Raw genomic sequence first — 15869 nt, 5'->3', positions numbered from 1 at the left:
ACTCCTAGAGATAAAAACCACCCTATTCTCCTTGGCATCTTAGGCTTCAAGGCCTTGAATTCCCCTGCTGCTGCACCATCGTGAAACGGTCTCGATCCTGCGACTGAGCCTTGGACAGAGGGTGTTGTTGGAAGCCTCTTTGCGTGCCGAACAACTGTTTTTTCTAAACAACAAATCAGTACAAGATATGAAAATTCCACTAGTTTGAGAATAATCCAAATGTTCATATGCAGAGACAATACTAAAAGGCAAAAGCCGATGTTTGAGTTACTGAGGAATCGAACTAAAAGAAAATATTCTCAACCCGACTAATATCAATGTTTAAGTTACTAATGCAACTTGCAGACCAAGCAAAATTAATATAGAAGGTAATGCAAAAAGACACAAACTATAACTCACCTCTGCAACAGAAAACTCATAAGGCCTCAATGCCAATGGCAAACTAGTGTGATCGATGGATCCAATGCGGTTCTGAATTTCTCTAACAATTTCTAATCTCCAATCGTCCTGCAATAACATTATATTTGATGTGTAAACTCAGAATATGATACATTACATAACAATGAATGAAACACATAAGAAGCAGCTAGAATTCTAAACAGTTAAAGCATCAATCAACACCTGATGCGTACGTTATATGTGTCTGATTGAAGATATTGGTTAATAGAGTTGCCAGCCCTCTCAAACACTTCCAGCAGCAGGAGTGCAGACAACTTAATTTCCTTCTCATCCTTACATTTCTCAACTAACTTTTGACTGTTGTTTCTATCGATTAATCTGACTTCTGCATCAAGCGATGCCTGGAGATCACTCATTATGCATCGGCGAATGACATTTGAACGTAAATCATTGCTTCCTGGTTTACAATCAACTCCTCAGGAACCACCATTAGAAGTGAATCCAATTCGATGAGTTTGGATGGCCATTTTAGACAGGTTGCCTACGAGAGATAATCTTGATTCTTTTGAAATTCAAGTTGAGAAAGGTTGTGTCTTGTGTCGCGGGGATTAGGTCCATTAGGAGACTCGGGACCATGTGTTCTTTGGGTGCTCGTACTTGAAGGAGATTTGTGCCAAAGTTTTGGAGGCTTGCAATCTGAAGAGGAGGGTTGGAGGCACTGGCGAAGCCAGTATATATTTAGGTGTGTCACCCCAAAAGTTTTTAAAAAAAAATTTCCCCTACAAATTATATATATATATATAATATAAAAAAAAGAAAACATTTCTCTTAAAAAGATTCTGACACCCTTTTAAAAAAATTGACTATACATCTTAAAAAAAATTAACAATAATAATTTTAAAACTTATTTTTTTATTTAAAAAAGTATTCATATAATTCTTAAATTTGACACCTAAAATAAATTTTATGGCTCCGTTCATGGCCGAAGGTTGAGACTTTGAGCTTGAGTGGACGATCAAAAAGCTTAAGAGTAAGTTCCTTCCCACTGTCGTGTTGAAGATTGTGTGAAATTCGATTATTTTCAAGGGAAGTAGTGTTCAGTGCATGAACTAGTTAAACAGATGCGAGATGCGGTTCGATGGCGTCTTCTAAGCAAAAATGTTAATAGGCTTAGCTCAATACCTCGATCTATAGCAAGTTGTGCATAGTGTGGATGGAACCTGGCTGAGCTGCCAAACCAGTAGGGCGTGTTACGTGGGTATAAGGATTTTGTGTTGAGTTGTACTATAGGTATTGTTTTATTTGTAACAATTTGACTACTCTTGAATAAATAAATTTTTACATTTATCAAAGCAAATTATTGATATAAAAATTACTGTTATTTAATTAGAAATGTTAATTAAATTATTATTATAAATTAATTTGATTAAATAATAAATAAAATATATTTTTTTATTAACCCTAAAATAATTACAGAATTAATTTGATCTAAACTAGCCCAGTCTACCAGGCAATAGGTCTCAGTCGAGTGGATAATAAATTTGGTCTCAACCAGAAACCTCTAGTATTAGTAGTAGCATGGGGTTTCATGCCCCCTTCTTTTATTTCTGGCAACAAAGTGGGCCCCATATAAACGACGTGTCATCCTTTCACCATGATTCAGAATCTACGCACCTTGGCTCCATTTCTACACGCGCTCCCCGCCTCTTTTTTCTTCTTTGCTCCAAACCTTCGATCTCTACATATATTTTATTTTTTTTAATTTGTGCTTCTTCTGTTCTCGGTTCCTCCACGCGGATCATTCCTTGGCTCTAGGTTTTCTCTCTCTGTGATTTTATCGATCCTCTCTCTCTTTCGTATTGCCCGCTTATCGTAAGTCTCAATCTTCCTTTTTGAATGATTTGTTTCTCATCGTTCATGTTTGTTTGGTAAAGTCATTCATTATCTGATTCGTTGTTTGTTTACTTAGGGGAAATTTTCAAGCTTACTTCACTGCGAAGTTTTCTTTATTTTATTCGTGATCCTAGAAATAGATATACGTTTTGGTTTGGTTTGTTTTAATTTTACTATGTTCTCTCCGTAGCCGAACAGTGCATTGCATTTGCATACATCACGAGATCAATCGAATTGATAGAATGTATTATTACTTATTTTGATTGTTTATTTTCCTTCTCGGCTCTGATCAAGGCACTGGAGTTTTCTGTGTAATTGGATGTTTGTGGATTGGGTTAGCAGTTTTTTTCTATATAGGTTTTTTATTCTTTGAGGTTGAAAAAAATGGGGGCTTAGAGGTTTGCTGTTAGACTAGAAGTGAATCTAATGAGATGCTGTAACAAGTATGGGATATGGATAATGATATGAATCTGGATTTCTATTGATAATATATAGCAAGCTTTCCCTTTTGTTTCTTCTTGCTATTGATATTTATATTTGGGGATTAGGAGGTGTGGCGTTTGTTAGTTACATTAGAATGCTATAATATAAGTTTGAAGATGGATGAAGAACTAATGTTGCAGCCCGGTTGGATGGACAAAAATCCAGAAATGGTGGCTGACTCACGGTTTTTCATTATCTCTTGTGTAATTGCTGGCTTAGTTGGTATTTTAACTATAGTTTATACAGCTTTCCAGTGGTGAAGAAATATGTAAGTTGGATGAAAGCTGTAGCCAGGTCGAAGAAAAACCCCAAGGCCAAGCATAAGGTTCCTGTGGCTCCTCATACTTGGGAGTTGGAATCTGTATCCCGTGCAAAGAATTTAAATTGTTGTGCTTGCATAAAGCCAATGTCACCTTCTCAAACCCTAGGGTCTATGATGTCTTCAGATAGTTTCATTCACCGTTGTAGCATATGTGGTACAGTGGCTCACTTGAGCTGCTCTTCGAGTGCACACAAGGATTACATGTGATGCATCAGTGGATTTCTTAGCTCTCTCACACATGGTGCAAATGAGCTTGCTTCTTCAGTACGGGCAACCATTAGGAGTCAGAGCAAGAAGCAGCGGCAGAATGGTGAATCATCGTTTGATACAGGTAGTAATGGTAGCTTCTGCGACATGCCCACAGAGAGTACTTCCGATACCCCAGAAAATATAAATGGTTCTCTTGTAATTGAAGAGAACTGCAATGGTGGCATGAACCCGGGAACCCCATGCCAAAATGGTGGCATTGATAACAACATTGATAAAAAGCCTAGTTTCAAAAGAAGTGGATCAATTAACCAGAAAGTCGAGTCTTACGCATTAAGGATGAAGCAAAAATATGAGCTGGTTGGTCTGCCACCAGATGCAAAACCATTACTAGTCTTCGTCAACAAGAAGAGTGGTGCACAGCGTGGAGATTCCCTTAAGCAGCGCTTGAACCTTCTTTTGAATCCTGTTCAGGTTTCATTGTCTAGCTATGATCTGTTTTTCTATTTCATTTTTATTTATTAGTGGTGGATAGCTGTGTAGGAGTAACTTTGGGCTAAAGAGGAAGATGAAAACTTCCACTTTCCTGACATTTTTGCCCAAAATGGATGAGATTAATTTATACCCCCATGTTTTCTGGAACAGTTATGACTTATTTGTGACCATAGCTTGACAAGTAATGAGCATCCTAACAGATGAGAAAGAGTGACATGCAAGCTAAACTTGATAAAATTTAGCATTTTAATAATATATTAACAAAAAAAATCAGAGCCACCTATCTGTTTCTGGTTATTCACGTGTAAAAGAATACACACTTGGAAGTAGAAGAGTAGCGAAACAGTCTCTCAAGGTGTTGTGACAATTTTTTAAATTTTTGCTATATCAGAGTATATCAGCAAAAAAAATTGTGAAAGAAAAAAACTGTAACTGCATACGGCTACCACTTTGCCAAGAATGACTTCCCCCAAATTCTTGTAAAAGATAAAGGGCTTACTTTTGAGTGCCTTAATAAAGTTATACTGTATTGCTCCACTTGGATTGGCAATTTTTTGTTTTAGCTGACTCTGATTTTAGCTTTGGTTCTTGATTTGTGTTGTTGTCCATATGTTTCCAGTTTGGTGTTTGTTAGGGCTTCTCATTAAAATTGTTCACTGGTTGGTTTTACAGTTTTCCGTTTTTGAAGTTTTTTCTCTTCAAAATTTGGCGCAGGTTTTTGAATTGGGTTCAACACAGGGACCAGAGGTGGGTCTTTTTTTATTCAGAAAGGTGCCTCACTTGAGAATACTTGTATGTGGGGGAGATGGTACTGTTGGATGGGTTCTTAATGCTGTAGACAAGCAGAACTTTGTTTCTCCGCCTCCAGTTGCTATTCTCCCCGCTGGAACTGGAAATGATCTGGCCAGGGTACTATCTTGGGGAGGTGGCTTGGGCTCGGTGGAGAGACAAGGAGGCCTTTGCACAGTGTTGCAACAAATAAGCATGCTGCAGTGGCCATCTTTGACTGCTGGAGAGTAGCTATTCTGAACCAACAAGGAAGCAACTTCAACCTATAAAGTTCATGAACAACTATCTTGGTATGCAGACTATTTCTTCTAATTATTCGATAATCTGGTTAAGTTGAATGTCTAGGTTGTAAACTTGAAATTTGAACCCCCAATGAGGGAAAACAATTGCAAGGTGAAGAGAATCTGATTTCTATGGCAGCTGGGTTTTTTATATACTTGGGTTTCTACTTGGCCGCAACTTAAACTCTCTTTTGTAAAAATCTGTCCATGATACCCTGGAATGCCCAAAATCTTGGACGAAACGTGATGCTTGGCATTTAAGATGGCTAATGAGTAGTTTATAGTTAGTCCAATTATCTTGGTTAGATCAGTGCAATGGTATTTCTAGAATCTTATTTACTTTTATAACTTATGATTCTCTCACAGGGATGGTTGTGATGCAAAGGTTGCTTTGGATATCCACAACTTAAGAGAGGAGAATCCTGAGAAGTTCTATAATCAGGTAGTTATGATCTTTTTGCATTATGCATTTTGAAATGCCATGCTAAATTAACAGTGACAGTTGATTGAATAATTATATAAACTCTTCAACTTAAGGATTTAAATTTTCAGGCTTCCCGGTTATGCTAATTGAATTTATATTTCCTACCCCACTACAGTTTGTTCTATAGATATTATTTATAATTTAAAATGTGAACATTTTATTGCTTGATTCTTACCTGATTATGGAACACTTGTCCATTGACAATGAAACATGGTTGTGTGTTTTTATGCAGATCCTCACTTTTACACCTTAGTTTGAGTTTATTGATCTACATAGATAATTGAAGTGTGAACCAGAAGGTTGTGAATAACATATTAGATTTGAAGTACATAAAGAAAAGAAAATTAGAAATATTGTCATTGGGAGGTAGTACATGAAACATCGGGCACGTATTGGGTACGTGATACAGCATTGAGTTGCCGTACCCATGCTACATAGTGTTTTACTTTGATAACTTTTGCATGTCCTAATGATCTTATATCATTTAATTATCCAATTCCATCTCGCTGAAGCTACCTCAAAATACCCGCAGTTTATGAAGAAGGTGCTTTATGCAAGAGAAGGTGCTAAGAATATTATGGATAGGTCATTCGTAGATTTTCCTTGGCAAGTTAGAGTTGAGGTGGATGGTATCGAAATTGAAGTTCCTGAGGTATGGATGCTAGCTTTTACTTATTTACACTTGCAAATATATATAGTATGCATTGATTGTTTAGAATGTTTTCCTTAGGTCTTGCCTGTTTTTTGAGCTCTTGAAAAAGTTTTCATTTGGAACAATAGCTACTCATGATTCTCTTGGTTTTATCAGTCCAGGCTCTCTCAAACTCGGTTTTGGTTATTTGACTCTTCCTTGTTTCTTTTCCAGTCAGAAACTAATTGTTTATAAATCGATGCTCAAGAGTTCTATTGAGTAAATAACTGTTTGGGTTTATCGCTGTAAAATTTATGATGCTACTCTAAACCTGCATAGGATGCAGAAGGTGTACTTGTTGCAAACATTGGAAGCTACATGGGGGGTGTAGATCTTTGGCATAATGAGGATGAGACATGCGATAATTTCGATCCTCAGTTTATGCATGATCAAGTACTGGAGGTTGTCAGCATATCTGGGACTTGGCACCTTGGAAAACTGCAGGTACTCTCTTCTTTCACTTTAGTATAAACTTGGTATACATTGAAGGAATGTGAAAAAAAGTTCCATCTAGTTTGATCCAATTTCCTAAAAAGCTTCGTTCTATCACAGCATAACACTGGTCTGTTTTTTTCATTTTCTTTTATGCCGGAGAGTAAAGCATTAAATTGTCTTCGGTCAAATTCTTCGACAGATGTACTTTGCGTTTTTGAAGAAATTTATTCCTCTACTATAATTGGATCATTTTCAGTCCCTTTACTCAGAAATGTGTAATTTCAGTCCTAGGTATGTTATATGCTTAACTGTAAAAAAATGCAAGCTATATATGAAAAAACGGAATTAACAGCAAAAAAGTTGGCTGCTGGACTGAAAACACACATTTTGAGTAAAGGGACTAGAGATTATCAAATTATTGTGGAGAGCCTAACTTCGCCAAAAACATTTAGCAACAAGGACCTTCTATACAATATGACCAATTGTCTTCCGTTCAACATTATTTTTATAGTTCTAGAAATTTGGAATTGAAGATCTGTTGTGGAGAATATGTGTGAGCTGTGGTGCTTTGTGTTATGACAGGTGGGGCTGTCACGTGCTTGAAGACTTGCGCAGGGACGGTCGATTAAGATACAACTCTTTGCTGCATTGCCTGTTCAAATCGATGGAGAACCTTGGTTTCAGAAGCCTTGTACATTGTCCATTTCACATCATGGACAGGTTCTCTCTCAATTTTATTTTTGTTCATGTTTTGCAATACCATTACAGCCTTGATTCCTTGTATAGCACTTGGTAAATCTTCCAAGTTACAATCGAAAACATCGTTGACAAGTATTTTACAACAACATGATTTGGTCAGGCCTTCATGTTGAGGAGGACAGCTGAGGAACCACTAGTCATGCTGCTGCCATAATGACCGACGTGCTCGAGACTGCTGAAACGAATCACGTGATCAACGCATCTCAGAAGCGAGCCCTTCTTCAAGAAATGGCGGTAAGGCTGACTTGATGGTTTTTCATTTATCGCACTACATAATTCGTTCTTCTTTCAATACCAATATATCGCCTCCGGTTTCTTTGTTTTCCTTTGGCATGTGTTTTTGTGTAGGATCTTTTTAAGAAACTAAATACTGAAGAAGCCCTCAAGATGTATAAAAGGGTCTAATTTTGGGAAAAAGCATTTTAAATCCGTATTTAACTGTTTTATTTTTCATTTATTTTACATATATTGTATATGTATTTAGACTATTTGATTCACATACTACATGGGGGATTTTTATATTTTATTTTATAATTAGATATTGTTCACGAATATATATAGTGTATGTAGAATGGAGATGGGACATTTAGGGATGCCAATCAATAGGATTTTTTATCAACTTGACTCAAAAATTATATCTCCTCCGCTTGAATATGGTCCAATTTTAATTTAGGAAATTTTTATTTGACCTGAACTTTGAGATAAAATTTCCTATTTGATCCGACTTAAGTGTAAACAAATTATTTTTATTTGTCAAAATAGGGATTTGATTGAAAAAAATCATAGATAAGATTTTTTTTCCAAGTATATAGAAAAATTATTATTATTTTAGGTCCGTTTGAGTTTTTTTTATATCTTATTGGCAGAGGCATTTCAATATAAAATGCCCTTTGATAACGAAACTGAAAAACCATGAATTAAGCCAAAAAGTTACTCCGAAAATTCTGGACTACTCATCAAAATTCAAAGAGTCTTGGAATATTTATTGTTATTTTTCATTTAATTGTTGAATCACATAGCAACAACACACTGCTAAATCCAAAGCCTTTGAAATAGTGTCAAACTTAACTCCCCCACCAAACTTGACCTTTCTTTTCCGAGACTTGATTCGAGTTTTAGGCTTACCGCCATTCTTCTCATCTTCCAATTCTGTTATTATGGTCCGTATTGGGAGGTTTTGACTCTCCTTTTCAATATGGTTTTTCTTTATGAAGACTAATGTGTTTTATCATTAGATAATAACTTAAAAGTAAATTTAATTTTTAAATCTAACATCTCTTTTATCAATTTGATTCTTACTTGTTTTTTAGTTAAATTTAATTATTTATAGTAATTAAAGTTTGTTTACCTAACTGTTCCTTTATTGATTTTGTAACGATTAATTATTTAATTAACTATTTAAATGAAATCTTTTCTACTCAGAACCACGCTATTTCTCAACTTTTAAACATCTAGGAGTTGGTTTAACATTGTTTTTAGAAAATAGAGAAAATCCATTTTTAAAAAGTAATCTTTAAAAAATATTTTAATTTAAAATTTAAACATGTAATTTTTTATTAAATATATTTTTAAATAGATAAATAACATATCATTTAAATATTATTTATAATTTAAAGTTTTGTAAATAAAGACCATAACATAAAATCTTAGGATAAATCATACAAATGGTTCCTAGCTACAGAGCGTTGTTTTTTTAAGTCCTATGACTATTAAAAGTTACAAAATGTTCCTTAATGATAAGACATTATTTCGTTGAGTCCATAAACTATTAAAAATTATAAAATTATTACACAACTATTCCTATGTTTCAAACTTGTTCTTTTCATTAAAAATTGATGTCTATTTGAGTTGGACGTTACCTTATTGACTGAGATGTGATAAAATCATATTTTAATGAAGTCTATTGGTGTTATATTTATTTTTAAGCATTTGTACAATGACATAATGTAAACGAAGAGTTGATCCATAAAATATAACTCAAATAGTTATGGATCAAATTTGATTATATCTCAGTCAATAGGTTAACGTCCAGCTCAGACAACCACTAATATTTTAACGGAAAATGATGAGTTTGGACTATATAAATAGTCGAGTGACTATTTTGTAATTTTTTAATAGTTCAAAAGACTAAACAAAATAATATCCTATAATTAGAATATCATTTTATAATTTTGTATAGTGAAAATACTTAACAAAATAAAGATAATTTGTACTTTAACAAAATAGAGAAAATAACCTCAGTGACAAAAAATGTCTTATAATATACGATTTTAACCAACTTTTTTTGGATTTGCCAAAATGACCAACTAAATCGCAATACGATCGATAAATCGCAACGCGATCTCCGGTATCGCAAATCAGTTTCCAGATTCGCAACGCGAACTTCGACTATCGTATTGCGATTTACATATTCGCATTGCGATAGTCCAAGTTCGCGTTGCGATAGTCGAAGTTCGCGTTGCGATTTTCCAAATTCGTTGCGATAGTCGAAGTTCGCGTTACGATTTATTCCAAATTCGTTGCGATAGTCCAAAATCGCAACGACTTGTGGTATTGCATTTGTTTCTTAAGAATTTTCTCTAAAAAAATAGTATTCACGCGGACGTGTCGAAGACACGTATTACCACGACCACGACGAACGGCGGCGGCGGCGACGCGCGAGAGTCCCCCTTGTTCTCTATCACTCAACAAGGAAGTGGGAAAGCCAAGTCTTAAATACAATTCCCAACAGTGTTTCCAATACTATGTGGGATTGCAACGAATTTGGAATAAATCGCAACGCGAACTTCGACTATCACAACGATTTTGGAAAATCGCAATGCGAACTTCAACTATCGCAACGAATTTGAAAAAGTCGCAACGCGAACTTGGACTATCGCAATGCGAATATGTAAATCGCATTGCGATAGTCCAAGTTCGCATTGCGATAGTCCAAGTTCGAGTTGCAAATCTGAAAACTGATTTGCGATACCGGAGATCGCGTTGCGAATTATCGATCGCATTGCGATTTAGTTGGTCATTTTGACAAATCCAAAAAAAATTGGTTAAAATCATATATTATAATACATTTTTTATCACTGAGGTTATTTTCTCAAATTTATATCATTTAAATATGACATAAATTAATCTTAAAATCTATTTATAAAATCTATTATTAATAATGTATATTAATAGATTTTTTTTTCACACAGTCATTTTATGAAATAATAACTTGGAAATAATTACGTACAAAAATTGCCAAATCTTGAAAGGGGAGAAAGGGGAATGTCTCAGGAAAGGCGGGTTAATATACGGTTAATATACAGCATTACCGGATACATTAAAATGTATTTAATAAATTCGGTTTAGCGGTACCTATTATGTTGACAACTAATAATGTTTTAGGTAGAAAATATGAAAAACTATTAAAAAATTTGGTAACCGGTAAACTTTGGTTATCGGTAAGTATCTATCATTTTTATAAAAGTGTCCATACTTTTAACATATCAAGTAAATTTTACCGGTTTTGTCATAATGAATCTGGTTTTGTCATATTTTTACCTATTATATTGTAAATTATCTATCTTTTTTATAAAAGTGTCCATACTTATTTCACTGTGAAAATATATTTATTATTATCTTTAGTTAATATTGTTAAATTTAAAATCTAAATAATATTTTATAAAATATCAAAAAATCAAATAATTTTTTGTGTAAATGAAATTATTAAATTAATATTGTAGGTGGAAAACATGAATACTATTAAAAAAATTGAAACATAAATTACATAACTTTCAAAAAAGTATATATCATTTTTTATAAAAGTGTCCACTTATTTCACTGTTGAAAACATATTTATTATTATATTTGGTTAATATTGTTAAATTTAAATTCTAAATAATATTTTATAAAATATCAAAACAATCAAATAATATTTTGTGTAAATTAAATTATTAATAATATTGTAGGTGGAAAAATGAAACACTATTAAATAAATTGAAACATAATTACATAACTTAAAAGCAGTTTTAAATCCTATAAAGTGTCGATACTTTTAAAAAATGTATCGATCCAAAACGATATACCAGGTAAAAATATGATAAAATCGGTAACAAAATGATAAAACCGGTAAATTTAAAAGTGTTGATACTTTATATAAGGATCGACACTTTGTGAATTTAAAAGAGAAGCAGTTATAGCGCCTATAATGTGTCGATACTTTAAAAAATATATCGATCCACAACGATATAACAGGTAAAAATATGATAAAACCGGTATCAAAATGATAAAACCGGTAAAATGATACCGGATATATTGAAAGTGTCGATACTTCGTAAGTAAGTGTAATAAATTATCGACACTTTCAAAGAAATAGGTAATTATCCTTTCGAAAGTATCGACACCTGACATAAAAGTATCGACACTTTTGTATTTGTATCGATAAATATAAATAAAATATCCGATGAAAATATAAAGGCCATAGCTAAATATCCTCTGAAAAAGATAGAACGGACGAGTTTTTGAAATCGAAGCGTAATTGTTGCTGCATTTCAGAAGGCGTTTCTAAAGCGAAGTTTGTTTGTTTGTTGCTGCAGTCGAATCGAAAAGTATGTTATCGAAACCTAATTTTTTATTATTACAGTAATCGCGATAGGGTTTTTTATGTGTTGTTTGGGGTTTTTGAGTAAGGAAGCATTTGAGACCGATTGCAGGTAGAAATAGATATTCAAGGAAAAATATAAATGTCGATACTTTTATTAAATATTATAGGTAGAAAATGATATTATAGGTGGTATAAATGTGCCGACACATTTTGGTGTGGCCATTCAAATTCTTTTTGAAGAAAACCGTTTTACCACAAGAGTATTATATATTTGTATATTGAATAAAGTGTATGTAACAAAATAATTTGATTTGCGTACACTGATATATGAAGGAAAAATGGAGTCAATGGGTTGGAAAATTGTTTGTGGAGCAGATGACTTTGAAATTGAGGCCGAGACTCGAAAGCAACCAAAGGGTGGATATGTACTTCTAGTAAGTATCAATGTCCTTTTGTTATTATTGTTGAAATGGTAATTGGATTAAAGTATCGATAAACTTTAAATTGATTACAAATTTTAAATGTTAACAGTATGGCCAAATGCAAAAGGATGAAGGGAGATGGCACACAGAGCGGTTCGGTATGTAAAATGAAATTGACATTGAGTAGTATTAGTATTTAGTGTTAATGTATTGATTAAGAAACGTTTATGTTTAATATTAGGTGAAAAAAGATGTGAGGTCCAATGGAATTCAATGAGTGATGCTGAAAAGGAACCTTACATCACAGTCAAGGAATGATAGTAAAGAATACAAAGAACGGAGGAAAGCACATGAAAATAAGGTATTCATTAAACTTGTAAATACGTTGATACAAAATATAAGAACTATAACATTATATATTGTTAAAAAATGTAGGAAGTGTCGACAAGATGCAGCATTAAAAGGGTGAATTATTAATTAAACACCTTAAGGAGAAGTGTCAGTTGAATGTGCTGGGAGAAATAGGTTTTGGATCGTTGATCGGAGTAAGGGATCGACCTATTCGGAGGGAATTGTGTCGATCCTTGATGGCACAATTTGAGTCAGTCAATGTATGGCTAAGTATGGTGATTATTCATTCCCTCTGGGGGTATCGACTGCTGCAGCCGTCTTGGGGGTACAAAACAAAGGCAAAAGTGTTATAGAAGTCTGTAGGAGTAAGAACTGGAAAGCACTTGCCACCAAATATGTTTGAATCATAAGGTGACTATGCTGAAGTTGAAGAGGATATCAAAAGTGGATCTTACTAGGGGATGAGCTGAAGGGCCCGAGTTCTATTGTACCTTGTCGGGATATTTCTTTGTCCAACGGGTGATACGTCACGAACAAGGAATATATGAAGCTCATTTGTGATGAAGGCTTGAAGGGTGAATTCAATTGGGCTGAATATCCATTCGAGATTGATTGAATCAATAAATCACCTTTAAAAAGGGCAGCCAGAGATACCTCAAAGGGTGCATAGCAATCTTAGAGGTAAATGAGTTGAATCACTTTTTTGTGTTTTTTATATAAAAATATAAATTTTATTATAAATGCAGGTTGCACTGTTCGATTTTTGGTCGGGCTGTGAGGCAGTGCCGGCTTAGAAAGAACCGGAGTGGCACGCATCCGTGCATAGGGGAAGGAAGAGGTGGTTTAGAGTGATGGTGAAGTTGAAGTTGGATAGAGGGAAGAAGCAAGAAATGGTAATAAATGTAATTAAATAATATTAAGAATATAATTAATGTCTTAATATTGTAATTTAATTTTGAAGGTTATTGGCAAGGATGTAGAGGAGGCAGTGGAGGCAGAGGAGAAGAAATGAGGGATGGTTGTATTGGGGGATGACAGTGAGTGGGACACGGTGAGGGAAAACATAGTAACTTCGACATTTGATGTCTGATTGGCTGATATCAAAAAAATCCAATTTGCAATCATGCAAACAATCAAGAGTCGAAGAGAACTTGATCGAGTCGTAGAGAAACTCGATAGAGTCGAAGATACACTTGAGAGGCATAAGGGGGTAGTGGAAGGAAAAATAGATGGAGTGGTGAAGAAGAAGTAGAGGTGTTGAGGGGTGAAGTGGTGAAAGAAGTTGGGGTGTTAAGGGTGATATTAAGATGGTGACGGGAGAAAAATTTGAGGGAGTGGTGAAGGAGGTTGTGGATTTGAGGAGTGAACTTACGGGGGTGAGGGGTGGTTGATAAATACTCGGATGAAGGAGCCCAATTGAAGGGGAAATAAAAGAGATGAAGAGCTATGTAGAAAAAAAGTACGATGAACTGAAAAAATATGAAGAAGAAAAGAGGGAGGAGGGAGAAGAAGAGATGGAAGAAATGAGGAGGAAGGAAGTCGATGTCATTTATACACCGGAGTGTTATAGCAGCAGTGAAGTAAGTTTAATAAAAGAATACTTAATTTGATTTTATTATGTTGTGACAAAAATTTGTATGCAAAATTGTAGGTTGAAAAAGCGGATATTCCAAGCGAATTGATGACATCGAAGCTGCAATTTGTGATTATTTATGGAATAGCGAGTTAGAATCGGGGTAAGTGAAATATATTGTTTTGTGAGTGATATTTAAATATTTCATGACAATATTTAATCCTAATGATTCATACAGATATTCTGTAATCTCAATGGGAAATCAATTCGCTACTGTATACGACGTTGCAACGTTGAAGCCTACGGAATGGGTTGGCGGTGTGGTAAGTAGAAAGTAGAAAATGTTAAAACTTATTGAATATTCTGATTGTGTAATTAATTTGTTAGGTTATCGATTTGCTCGCCTGGACATATGTTACGATTCTCAAAAGTCACTCCGGAGGATTGGCTACCTTCCATACCTCTTAGTGGTGAGTTAAATTAATAAATATTGAAAAGTAGTGTTATAGACGATAAATTAATAATGTTTGTTGCGTAATTACAGCAACAGGCGTTGGATGCCAACAACAAAGAAAGTGTTGAGAGTATTTCTACCTTCTGGGGTGTTATATTGGATAACTATGTGAAATTCACCGACTGTGAGAAGGTAAGACACCATATGATAGGTAAACATTAAATTAATATTGTGTAAATGAAATTATTAAATTAATATTGTAGGTGGAAAACATGAAACACTGTTAAAAAAATTGAAACATAAATTACATAACTTTTAAAAAAAGTATCGATCCTTTTTATAAAAAGTATGGTAACTTTCAATATAATACGTAAACATATGATGTAATAGGTAGCGCTTATATAATGTAATAGATATCGTTTATATAATGTAATAGGTAGTGGTTATATTGTAAAGTGTCTATCCTTTTTAAAAGTCCATACTTTTTCACTGTGGAAAACATTAATTTAAGGTATCTTTTGAGTGAGTTTTAAGATATTAATTTAGTAATTATAGGCGTCTAATGATTTATTTTTTACGTTACGATATATATTATTATTAAATTACAAATTCTAAATATTATTTTATAAAATATCAAAACAATCAAATAATTTTTTGTGCAAATAAAATTATTAAATCAAATTACTTTATTCCAACCATGTGACAAGTGTGACAACTCCATCAACTCACAACTCAGCTTTGAACTCAATCAATATTGTCTTTTAGCTTGATGGTTCATAAAGCATGTACTTGAAACAGTATGAATCTTATGCAATTTTCATGTTCAATTTATCACTGCATTTCAAATTCATTTCATATGTAATTGGAGTTTGAATTTAAATTTCAATTTGAGTTTGAATTTCAATATATATTTCGGCTCCACTATAAATATTAGCCAAGCCAATATGCATGTTATCATTGATTATTCCTAATTTCCATTGTTTTTTTCCAACGTTTAAACGCGAGGGAAATCCCGACCATTGTATTTTTGGTCAACTTTAAAGCGTCATAAACGTTTCGGGCGTATGATCTGGGTGGCAACAAATAGCAACTAAAATCATCCGAAATGCTTCTGAGTACCACCCAAACATAAGTCAGAAATACTTCCGATGCTCATCAAAATCCAAAGCTCATATATATATTACATATTTATTATTATCTTGGTTAATGTTGTTAAATTAAAAATTCTAAATAATATTTTATAAAATAT

General features: G+C 33.8%; 1 pseudogene; it reads left to right on the top strand.

Moving 5' to 3' along the window:
• The first annotated feature begins 2891 nt into the window (after positions 1-2891).
• On the top strand, positions 2892-7561 carry LOC120170511 (annotated as a pseudogene).
• The last annotated feature ends 8308 nt before the right edge of the window (positions 7562-15869 follow it).

Source organism: Hibiscus syriacus, unplaced genomic scaffold (genome assembly GCF_006381635.1).
Source record: "Hibiscus syriacus cultivar Baekdansim isolate YM2019G1 unplaced genomic scaffold, ASM638163v2 tig00111780_pilon, whole genome shotgun sequence".
Taxonomy (NCBI): Eukaryota; Viridiplantae; Streptophyta; class Magnoliopsida; order Malvales; family Malvaceae; genus Hibiscus; species Hibiscus syriacus.
The sequence above is the reverse complement of the archived record's forward strand: the minus strand, read 5'-3'. Positions and strand labels throughout refer to the sequence as shown.